This window comes from Ranitomeya variabilis, chromosome 6 (assembly GCF_051348905.1).
Source record: "Ranitomeya variabilis isolate aRanVar5 chromosome 6, aRanVar5.hap1, whole genome shotgun sequence".
NCBI lineage: Eukaryota > Metazoa > Chordata > Amphibia > Anura > Dendrobatidae > Ranitomeya > Ranitomeya variabilis.
The window spans coordinates 241820770-241834804 of record NC_135237.1 but is presented as its reverse complement, the minus strand read 5'-3'; the positions used below and the strand labels follow the sequence as shown (position 1 = coordinate 241834804).

At 46.9% G+C, this 14035-nt stretch overlaps 1 protein-coding gene across 2 annotated transcripts in view; it reads left to right on the top strand.

Annotated features, from left to right (window-relative positions):
- SDHA (succinate dehydrogenase complex flavoprotein subunit A) overlaps positions 1 to 14035 on the top strand; it is a 207780-nt gene that overhangs the window by 109378 nt on the left and 84367 nt on the right. The window lies entirely within an intron of this gene.

The window sequence follows — 14035 nt, the reverse complement described above, 5'->3', positions numbered from 1 at the left end:
TCTGGGTCTGATTTGGTGGAAGGGGTCACTCTGGGTCCGATTTGGTGGGCGGAGCCACTCTGGGTCCGATTTGGTGGGCGGGGTCACTCTGGGACTGATTTAGGGGGCGGGGTCACTCTGGGTCTGATTTGGTGAGCCGGGCCCCTCGGGGTCCGATTTGGTGAGCGGGGTAATCTACTATATAATTGTCTAAGGGCACTTCCGTCTTTCTGTCTCAACACCGCTACGTCATCATCTCGTGAGACCGCAATGCACTCTTGGGACCGGAGCGCGCAACAAGCATCGGGTACCGGCCACTCCAGGTGCAACAAGCATCGTGTACCGGCCGCTCTAGGAGGTGCAACAACCATCAGATACCGGCCGCTCCAGGAGGTGAGTATGTAACTTTTTTATTTTAATTCTTTTTTTTTTTTAACAGGGATATGCAGTATACTATGTGACTGGACAATATACTACGTGACTGGGCAGTATAACTACGTGGCTCTGTGCTGTATACTGCGTGGCTCTGCGCTGTATACTGCGTGGCTCTGCGCTGTATACTACGCGGCTCTGCGCTGTATACTACGCGGCTCTGCGCTGTATACTACGCGGCTCTGCGCTGTATACTGCGTGGCTCTGCGCTGTGTACTGCGCGGCTCTGCGCTGTGTACTGCACGGCTCTGCGCTGTGTACTGCGCGGCTCTGCACTGTGTACTGCGCGTTCTGCGCTGTATACTGCGCGGCTCTGCGCTGTATACTGCGCGGCTCTGCGCTTTGTACTGCGCGGCTCTGCGCTGTATACTGCGGGGCTCTGCACTGTATACTGCGCGGCTCTGCGCTGCATACTGCGTGGCTCTACGCTGTGTACTGCGCAGCTCTGCGCTGTTTACTGCGGGGCTCTGCACAGTATACTACGCGGCTCTGCGCTGTATACTGCGCGGCTCTGCGCTGCATACTGCGTGGCTCTACGCTGTGTACTGCGCGGCTCTGCGCTGTATACTGCGCGGCTCTGCGCTGTATACTGGGTGGCTCTGCGCTGTGTACTGCGCGGCTCTGTGCTGTGTACTGCGCGGCTCTGCACTGTGTACTGCGCGGCTCTGCGCTGTGTACTGCGCGGCTCTGCGCTGTGTACTGCGCGGCTCTGCGCTTTATACTGCGCGGCTCTGCGCTCTGGATTGCGCGGCTCTGCGCTGTGTACTGCGCGGCTCTCCGCTGTGTACTGCGCGGCTCTGCGCTGTGTACTGCGCGGCTCTGCGCTGTGTACTGCGCGGCTCTGCGCTGTGTACTGCTCGGCTCTGCGCTGTGTACTGCGCGGCTCTCCGCTGTGTACTGCGCGGCTCTGCGCTGTACTGCGCGGCTCTGCGCTGTGTACTGCGCGGCTCTGCGCTGTGTACTGCTCGGCTCTGCGCTGTGTACTGCGTGGCTCTCCGCTTTATACTGCGCGGCTCTGCGCTGTGTACTGCGCGGCTCTGCGCTGTGTACTGCGCGGCTCTGCGCTGTGTATTGCGCAGCTCTGCGCTGTGTACTGCTCGGCTCTGCACTGTGTACTGCGCGGCTCTCCGCTTTATACTGCGCGGCTCTGCGCTGTGTACTGCGCGGCTCTGCGCTGTGTACTGCGTGGCTCTGTGCTGTGTACTGCGCGGTTCTGCGCTGTGTACTGCTCGGCTCTGCGCTGTGTACTACGCGGCTCTGTGCTGTGTACTGCGCGGCTCTGCGCTGTGTACTGCGCGGCTCTGCGCTGTGTACTGCGCGGCTCTGCGCTGTGTACTGCTCGGCTCTGCGCTGTGTACTGCTCGGCTCTGCGCTGTGTACTGCGCGGCTCTGCGCTGTGTACTGCGCGGCTCTGCGCTGTGTACTGCACGGCTCTGCGCTTTATACTGCACGGCTCTGCGCTTTATACTGCGCGGCTCTGCGCTTTATACTGCGCGGCTCTGCGCTGTGTACTGCGCGGCTCTGCGCTTTATACTGCGCGGCTCTGCGCTGTGTACTGCGCGGCTCTGCGCTGTGTACTGCGTGGCTCTGCGCTGTGTACTGCGTGGCTCTGCGCTGTGTACTGCGTGGCTCTGCGCTTTGTACTGTGTGGCTGTGCAATATACTACGTGGACATACATATTCTAGAATACCCGATGAGTTAGAATCGGGCCACAGTCTAATAATTATAAGACTACAGATAGTGGTTTGGAATTGTGCTGTACTGTCACTTTAAGAGCTGATATTATCTGACAAAACTTGTGACCTGGTGAGCTGATGTAGACTTCATAGGCGTTGGCATAGTAACTGTGTCTGACTGCGCATATCAATGAGCTAATCGGCCAGGTGGCAGTTATTTTTAGAAATTGCCTCAGAAACCAGCCCATTATAAACGTATAGGAAAATTTCTCTATTGAAACGCATTGAAAGACTTTTTTCAAACACAAATTGCGCAAAAACTACAAATCCGATCGGCACGAAAAATACTTAGCACACCTCTCAGGAACGCTGGCTTCGAAATGACACCTCACTGGAGTCTGTGAGTTTAGCGGTTCGGGCCGCATTACGTGCGGACTGAATAATAAGAATAAGAAGAAGTTTACCACGGTGGAATAACAGTATAGTGCTTTGTTCCAAAGCACTATAAATATAAGAAATCGGATTACAATATGTTGCTTGAACCTAGGAGGTTCAAGCACCATAATAATAACTAGATGGGTATTTCCTGAAGGAAATACATGGTGCTTGAACAGCGCTGCCAGCTGCCAATGAACCTCAGGAGCAAGTCTGGCATGCAGTGCCCTGCCCCTGGGTATCCAATTTGGCCCCTTTTGAGCCACTTTGATGTGCGGGGCCCCTTGTTAGCAACTTTGGCCCCTTGGTAGCCATTTTGGCATGCAGGAATCCTTGGTAGCCACTTTGGCCACATCCTCTTATATACAAACATCACTCCTATATACAGACACCACTCCTATATACAGACATCCCTCTATATACAGACACCACTACCATATACAGAGATCCCTCTATATACAGATACCACTCCTATATACAGACATACCCCTATATACAGACAGCACTACAATATACAGAAATCCCCCTATATACAGACACCACTCCTATATACAGACACAACTCCTATATGCAGGCACCTCTCCTATATACAGACATCCTTTTATATACAGACACCACTCCTATATACAGACACAACTCCTATATGCAGGCACCTCTCCTATATACAGACATCCTTTTATATACAGACACCACTCCTATATACAGACATCCCCCTATATACAGACACCACTCCTATATTCAGACATCCCCCTATATACAGACATCCCCCCTATATACAGACATCTCTACTATATACAGACATCCCCCAATATAGAGACACCACTCCTATATACAGACATCCCTCTATATACAGACATCTCTCCTATATACAGACATCCCTCTATATACAGACACCACTCCTATATACAGACATCCCCCTATATACAGACACCACTCCTATATACAGACACCACTCCTATATGCAGGCACCTCTCCTATATACAGACATCCCTCTATATACAGACACCACTCCTATATACAGACATCCCCCTATATACAGACACCACTCCTATATACAGACATCCCCCTATATACAGACACCACTCCTATATACAGACACCACTCCTATATACAGACATCCCCCTATATACAGACACCACTCCTATATACAGACATCCCTCTATATACAGACACCACTCCTATATACAGACATCCCTCTATATATAGACACCACTCTTATATACAGACATCCCTCTATATACAGACACCACTCCTATATACAGACATCCCTCTGTATACAGACACCACTCCTATATACAGACATCCCTCTATATACAGACACCACTCCTATATACAGACATCCCTCTATATACAGACACCACTCCTATATACAGACATCCCTCTATATACAGACACCACTCCTATATACAGACATCCCTCTATATACAGACATCTCTCCTATATACAGACATCCCTCTATATACAGACACCACTCCTATATACAGACATCCCTCTATATACAGACATCTCTCCTATATACAGACATCCCTCTATATACAGACACCACTCCTATATACAGACATCCCCCTATATACAGACACCACTCCTATATACAGACATCCCTCTATATACAGACACCTCTCCTATATACAGACATCCCCCTATATACAGACACCACTCCTATATACAGACATCCCTCTATATACAGACACCACTCCTATATACAGACATCCCTCTATATACAGACATCTCTCCTATATACAGACATCCCTCTATATACAGACACCACTCCTATATACAGACATCCCTCTATATACAGACATCTCTCCTATATACAGACATCCCTCTATATACAGACACCACTCCTATATACAGACATCCCCCTATATACAGACACCACTCCTATATACAGACATCCCTCTATATACAGACACCTCTCCTATATACAGACATCCCCCTATATACAGACACCACTCCTATATACAGACATCCCTCTATATACAGACACCACTCCTATATACAGACATTTCTCTATATACAGACATCTCTCCTATATACAGACATCCCCCTATATACAGACATCTCTACTATATGCAGACATCCCCCAATATAGAGACACCACTCCTATATACAGACATCCCTCTATATACAGACATCTCTCCTATATACAGACATCCCTCTATATACAGACATCCCCCTATATACAGACACCACTCCTATATACAGACACCACTCCTATATACAGACACCACTCCTATATGCAGGCACCTCTCCTATATACAGACATCCCTCTATATACAGACACCACTCCTATATACAGACATCCTCCTATATACAGACACCACTCCTATATACAGACAATCCCCGATATACAGACACCACTCCTATATACAGACATCCCCCTATATACAGACACCACTCCTATATACAGACATCCCTCTAAATACAGACACCACTCCTATATACAGACATCCCCCTATATAAAGACTCCTATATACAGGTCAGACTTGTGGGTCACTTACTTATCACACACGGGGCCGGGCACTTACTTATCACACACGGGGCCGGGCACTTACTTTTCACACACGGGGCCGGGGGGCACTTACTTTTCACACACGGGGCCGGGGGGCACTTACTTTTCACACACGGGGCCGGGGGGCACTTACTTTTCACACACGGGGCCGGGGGGCACTTACTTTTCACACACGGGGCCGGGGGGCACTTACTTTTCACACACGGGGCCGGGAGGGCACTTACTTTTCACATACGGGGCCGGGGGGGCACTTACTTTTCACACACGGGGCCGGGGGGGCACTTACTTTTCACACACGGGGCCGGGGGCACTTATTTTTCACACACAGGGCCGGGGGGCACTTACTTTTCACACACGGGGCCGGGGGGGGGGGCACTTACTTTTCACACACGGGGCCGGGGGGCACTTACTTTTCACACATGGGGCCGGGGGCGCACTTTTGCACACGGGGCCGGGGGCGCACTTACTTTTCACACACGGGGCCGGGGGGGCACTTACTTTTCACACACGGGGCCGGGGGGGGGCACTTACTTTTGCACATGGGGCCGGGGGGGCACTTACCTTTTACACACGGGACGAGAGGGTGTCATAGTCACTTTATTCTGATGTTTGACTTTGATAAATGATCATGTCCTAAAATGGACACCGTACATTTGCATAGCTGCCATCTTTGGAAGGTCAAGTTGGGGGTAATGGAAAGTTCGCCATTATTTCCTATGGGAAATTTTTTTTTTAAAATGCAATTTAAATAAAATCTACATATCGGATCGACTATAAAAGTCATAGCACACCTGTCCCCACCGAGGGCTTCAAAACGCCGCCTGAAAGGGGTCTCTGCGCCGAGCGGTTCGGGCCGCATTAATTGCGGAAAACGCGGAGAAGAAGAAGAATAATAACTAGATGGGCATTTCCTGAAGGAAATACATGGTGCTTGAACAGCGCTGCCAGCTGCCAATGAACCTCAGGAGCAAGTCTGGCATGCAGGGCCCTGCCCCTGGGTATCCAATTTGGCCCCTTGGTAGCCACTTTGATGTGCGGGGGCCCTTGTTAGCAACATTGGCCCCTTGGTAGCCATTTTGGCATGCAGGAATCCTTGGTAGCCACTTTTGCCACATCCTCTTATATACAGACATTACTCCTATATACAGACACCACTCCTATATACAGACATCCCTCTGTATACAGACACCACTCCTATATACAGACACCACTCCTATATGCAGGCACCTCTCCTATATACAGACATCCCTCTATATACAGACACCACTCCTATATACAGACATCCCCCTATATACAGACACCACTCTTATATACAGACATCCCTCTATATACAGACACCACTCCTATATACAGACATCCCTCTATATACAGACATCTCTCCTATATACAGACATCCCTCTATATACAGACACCACTCCTATATACAGACATCCCTCTATATACAGACATCTCTCCTATATACAGACATCCCTCTATATACAGACACCACTCCTATATACAGACATCCCTCTATATACAGACACCACTCCTATATACAGACATCCCTCTATATACAGACATCTCTCCTATATACAGACATTCCCCTATATACAGACACCACTCCTATATACAGACATCCCTCTATATACAGACACCACTCCTATATACAGACATCCCTCTATATACATACACCACTCCTATAAACAGACATCCCTCTATATACAGACACCACTCCTATATACAGACATCCCTCTATATACAGACACCACTCCTATATACAGACATCCCTCTATATACAGACATCTCTCCTATATACAGACATTCCCCTATATACAGACACCACTCCTATATACAGACATCCCTCTATATACAGACACCACTCCTATATACAGACATCCCTCTATATACATACACCACTCCTATAAACAGACATCCCTCTATATACAGACACCACTCCTATATACAGACATCCCTCTATATACAGACACCACTCCTATATACAGACATCCCCCTATATACAGACACCACTCCTATATACAGACATCCATCTATATACAGACACCACTCCTATATACAGACATCCCTCTGTATACAGACACCACTTCTATATACAGACATCCCTCTATATACAGACACCACTCCTATATACAGACATCCCTCTATATACAGACACCACTCCTATATACAGACATCACTCTATATACAGACATATCTCCTATATTCAGACATCCCCCTATATAGAGACACCACTCCTATATACAGACATCCCTCTGTATACAGACAGAACTCCTATATACAGACATCCCTCTATATACAGACATCTCTCCTATATACAGACATACCTCTATATACAGACACCACTCCTATATACAGACATCCCTCTATATACAGACACCACTCCTATATACAGACATCCCTCTATATACAGACATCTCTCCTATATACAGACATCCCTCTATATACAGACACCACTCCTATATACAGACATCCCCCTATATACAGACACCACTCCTATATACAGACATCCCTCTATATACAGACACCACTCCTATAAACAGACATCCCTCTATATACAGACACCACTCCTATATACAGACATCCCTCTATATACAGACAACACTCCTATATACAGACATCCCTCTATATACAGACACCACTCCTATATACAGACATCCCTCTGTATACAGACACCACTCCTACATACAGACATCCCTCTATATACAGACACCACTCCTATATACAGACATCCCTCTATATACAGACACCACTCCTATATACAGACATCCCCCTGTATACAGACACCACTCCTATATAGACATCCCTCTATATACAGACACCACTCCTATATACAGACATCCCTGTATATACAGACATCTCTCCTATATAGAGACATCCCTCTATATACAGACACCACTCCTATATACAGATATCCCCCTATATACAGACACCACTCCTATATACAGACATCCCCCTATATACAGACACTACTCCTATATACAGACATCCCCCTATATACAGACACCACTCCTATATACAGACATCCCCCTATATACAGACACCACTCCTATATACAGACATCCCCCTATATACAGACACCACTCCTATATGCAGACATCCCTCTATATACAGACACCACTCCTATATACAGACATCCCTCTATATACAGACACCACTCCTATATACAGACATCCCCCTATATACAGACACCACTCTTATATACAGACATCCCTCTGTATACAGACACCACTCCTATATACAGACATCCCTCTGTATACAGACACCACTCCTATATACAGACATCCCTCTGTATACAGACACCACTCCTATATACAGACATCCCTCTATATACAGACACCACTCCTATATACAGACATCCCTCTATGTACAGACACCACTCCTATATACAGACATCCCTCTATATACAGACATCTCTCCTTTATACAGATATCCCTCTATATACAGACACCACTCCTATATACAGACATCCCCCTATATACAGACACCACTCTTATATACAGACATCCCTCTATATACAGACACCACTCCTATATACAGACATCCCTCTATATACAGACACCACTCCTATATATAGACATCCCTCTATATACAGACACCACTCTTATATACAGACATCCCTCTATATACAGACACCACTCCTATATACAGACATCCCCCTATATACAGACATCACTCCTATATACAGACATCCCTCTATATACAGACACCACTCCTATATACAGACATCCCCCTATATACAGACACCACTCCTATATACAGACATCCCTCTATATACAGACACCACTCCTATATACAGACATCCCTCTATATACAGACATCTCTCCTATATACAGACATCCCTCTATATACAGACACCACTCCTATATACAGACATCCCTCTATATACAGACATCTCTCCTATATACAGACATCCCTCTATATACAGACACCACTCCTATATACAGACATCCCCCTATATACAGACACCACTCCTATATACAGACATCCCTCTATATACAGACACCTCTCCTATATACAGACATCCCCCTATATACAGACACCACTCCTATATACAGACATCCCTCTATATACAGACACCACTCCTATATACAGACATTTCTCTATATACAGACATCTCTCCTATATACAGACATCCCCCTATATACAGACATCTCTACTATATGCAGACATCCCCCAATATAGAGACACCACTCCTATATACAGACATCCCTCTATATACAGACATCTCTCCTATATACAGACATCCCTCTATATACAGACATCCCCCTATATACAGACACCACTCCTATATACAGACACCACTCCTATATACAGACACCACTCCTATATGCAGGCACCTCTCCTATATACAGACATCCCTCTATATACAGACACCACTCCTATATACAGACATCCTCCTATATACAGACACCACTCCTATATACAGACAATCCCCGATATACAGACACCACTCCTATATACAGACATCCCCCTATATACAGACACCACTCCTATATACAGACATCCCTCTAAATACAGACACCACTCCTATATACAGACATCCCCCTATATAAAGACTCCTATATACAGGTCAGACTTGTGGGTCACTTACTTATCACACACGGGGCCGGGCACTTACTTATCACACACGGGGCCGGGCACTTACTTTTCACACACGGGGCCGGGGGGCACTTACTTTTCACACACGGGGCCGGGGGGCACTTACTTTTCACACACGGGGCCGGGGGGCACTTACTTTTCACACACGGGGCCGGGGGGCACTTACTTTTCACACACGGGGCCGGGGGGGCACTTACTTTTCACATACGGGGCCGGGGGGGCACTTACTTTTCACACACGGGGCCGGGGGGGCACTTACTTTTCACACACGGGGCCGGGGGCACTTATTTTTCACACACAGGGCCGGGGGGCACTTACTTTTCACACACGGGGCCGGGGGGGGGGGGGCACTTACTTTTCACACACGGGGCCGGGGGGCACTTACTTTTCACACATGGGGCCGGGGGCGCACTTTTGCACACGGGGCCGGGGGCGCACTTACTTTTCACACACGGGGCCGGGGGGGCACTTACTTTTCACACACGGGGCCGGGGGGGGGCACTTACTTTTGCACATGGGGCCGGGGGGGCACTTACCTTTTACACACGGGACGAGAGGGTGTCATAGTCACTTTATTCTGATGTTTGACTTTGATAAATGATCATGTCCTAAAATGGACACCGTACATTTGCATAGCTGCCATCTTTGGAAGGTCAAGTTGGGGGTAATGGAAAGTTCGCCATTATTTCCTATGGGAAATTTTTTTTTTAAAATGCAATTTAAATAAAATCTACATATCGGATCGACTATAAAAGTCATAGCACACCTGTCCCCACCGAGGGCTTCAAAACGCCGCCTGAAAGGGGTCTCTGCGCCGAGCGGTTCGGGCCGCATTAATTGCGGAAAACGCGGAGAAGAAGAAGAATAATAACTAGATGGGCATTTCCTGAAGGAAATACATGGTGCTTGAACAGCGCTGCCAGCTGCCAATGAACCTCAGGAGCAAGTCTGGCATGCAGGGCCCTGCCCCTGGGTATCCAATTTGGCCCCTTGGTAGCCACTTTGATGTGCGGGGGCCCTTGTTAGCAACATTGGCCCCTTGGTAGCCATTTTGGCATGCAGGAATCCTTGGTAGCCACTTTTGCCACATCCTCTTATATACAGACATTACTCCTATATACAGACACCACTCCTATATACAGACATCCCTCTGTATACAGACACCACTCCTATATACAGACACCACTCCTATATGCAGGCACCTCTCCTATATACAGACATCCCTCTATATACAGACACCACTCCTATATACAGACATCCCCCTATATACAGACACCACTCTTATATACAGACATCCCTCTATATACAGACACCACTCCTATATACAGACATCCCTCTATATACAGACATCTCTCCTATATACAGACATCCCTCTATATACAGACACCACTCCTATATACAGACATCCCTCTATATACAGACATCTCTCCTATATACAGACATCCCTCTATATACAGACACCACTCCTATATACAGACATCCCTCTATATACAGACACCACTCCTATATACAGACATCCCTCTATATACAGACATCTCTCCTATATACAGACATTCCCCTATATACAGACACCACTCCTATATACAGACATCCCTCTATATACAGACACCACTCCTATATACAGACATCCCTCTATATACATACACCACTCCTATAAACAGACATCCCTCTATATACAGACACCACTCCTATATACAGACATCCCTCTATATACAGACACCACTCCTATATACAGACATCCCTCTATATACAGACATCTCTCCTATATACAGACATTCCCCTATATACAGACACCACTCCTATATACAGACATCCCTCTATATACAGACACCACTCCTATATACAGACATCCCTCTATATACATACACCACTCCTATAAACAGACATCCCTCTATATACAGACACCACTCCTATATACAGACATCCCTCTATATACAGACACCACTCCTATATACAGACATCCCCCTATATACAGACACCACTCCTATATACAGACATCCATCTATATACAGACACCACTCCTATATACAGACATCCCTCTGTATACAGACACCACTTCTATATACAGACATCCCTCTATATACAGACACCACTCCTATATACAGACATCCCTCTATATACAGACACCACTCCTATATACAGACATCACTCTATATACAGACATATCTCCTATATTCAGACATCCCCCTATATAGAGACACCACTCCTATATACAGACATCCCTCTGTATACAGACAGAACTCCTATATACAGACATCCCTCTATATACAGACATCTCTCCTATATACAGACATACCTCTATATACAGACACCACTCCTATATACAGACATCCCTCTATATACAGACACCACTCCTATATACAGACATCCCTCTATATACAGACATCTCTCCTATATACAGACATCCCTCTATATACAGACACCACTCCTATATACAGACATCCCCCTATATACAGACACCACTCCTATATACAGACATCCCTCTATATACAGACACCACTCCTATAAACAGACATCCCTCTATATACAGACACCACTCCTATATACAGACATCCCTCTATATACAGACAACACTCCTATATACAGACATCCCTCTATATACAGACACCACTCCTATATACAGACATCCCTCTGTATACAGACACCACTCCTACATACAGACATCCCTCTATATACAGACACCACTCCTATATACAGACATCCCTCTATATACAGACACCACTCCTATATACAGACATCCCCCTGTATACAGACACCACTCCTATATACAGACATCCCTCTATATACAGACACCACTCCTATATACAGACATCCCTGTATATACAGACATCTCTCCTATATAGAGACATCCCTCTATATACAGACACCACTCCTATATACAGATATCCCCCTATATACAGACACCACTCCTATATACAGACATCCCCCTATATACAGACACTACTCCTATATACAGACATCCCCCTATATACAGACACCACTCCTATATACAGACATCCCCCTATATACAGACACCACTCCTATATACAGACATCCCCCTATATACAGACACCACTCCTATATGCAGACATCCCTCTATATACAGACACCACTCCTATATACAGACATCCCTCTATATACAGACACCACTCCTATATACAGACATCCCCCTATATACAGACACCACTCTTATATACAGACATCCCTCTGTATACAGACACCACTCCTATATACAGACATCCCTCTGTATACAGACACCACTCCTATATACAGACATCCCTCTGTATACAGACACCACTCCTATATACAGACATCCCTCTATATACAGACACCACTCCTATATACAGACATCCCTCTATGTACAGACACCACTCCTATATACAGACATCCCTCTATATACAGACATCTCTCCTTTATACAGATATCCCTCTATATACAGACACCACTCCTATATACAGACATCCCCCTATATACAGACACCACTCTTATATACAGACATCCCTCTATATACAGACACCACTCCTATATACAGACATCCCTCTATATACAGACACCACTCCTATATATAGACATCCCTCTATATACAGACACCACTCTTATATACAGACATCCCTCTATATACAGACACCACTCCTATATACAGACATCCCCCTATATACAGACATCACTCCTATATACAGACATCCCCCTATATACAGACATCACTCCTATATACAGACATCCCTCTATATACAGACACCACTCCTATATACAGACATCCCTCTATATACAGACACCACTCCTATATACAGACAATCCCCTATATACAGACACCACTCCTATATACAGACATCCCCCTATATACAGACACCACTCCTATATACAGACATCCCTCTAAATACAGACACCACTCCTATATACAGACATCCCCCTATATACAGACTCCTATATACAGGTCAGAGTTGTGGGTCACTTACTTTTCACACACGGGGCCGGGGGGCACTTACTTTTCACACACGGGGCCGGGGGGCACTTACTTTTCACACACGGGGCCGGGGGGCACTTACTTTTCACACACGGGGCCAAGGGGGCACTCACTTTTCACACACGGGGCCGGGGGCGCACTTACTTTTGCACACGGGGCCGGGGGCGCACTTACTTTTGCACACGGGGCCGGGGGCGCACTTACTTTTGCACACGGAGCCGGGGGCGCACTTACTTCTGCACACGAGGCCGGGGGCGCCCTTACTTTTGCACACGGGGCCGGGGGCGCACTTACTTTTGCACACGGGGCCGGGGGCGCACTTACTTTTGCACACGGGGCCGGGGGCGCACTTACTTTTGCACACGGGGCCGGGGGCGCACTTACTTTTGCACACGGGGCCGGGGGCGCACTTACTTTTGCACACGGGGCCGGGGGCGCACTTACTTTTGCACACGGGGCCG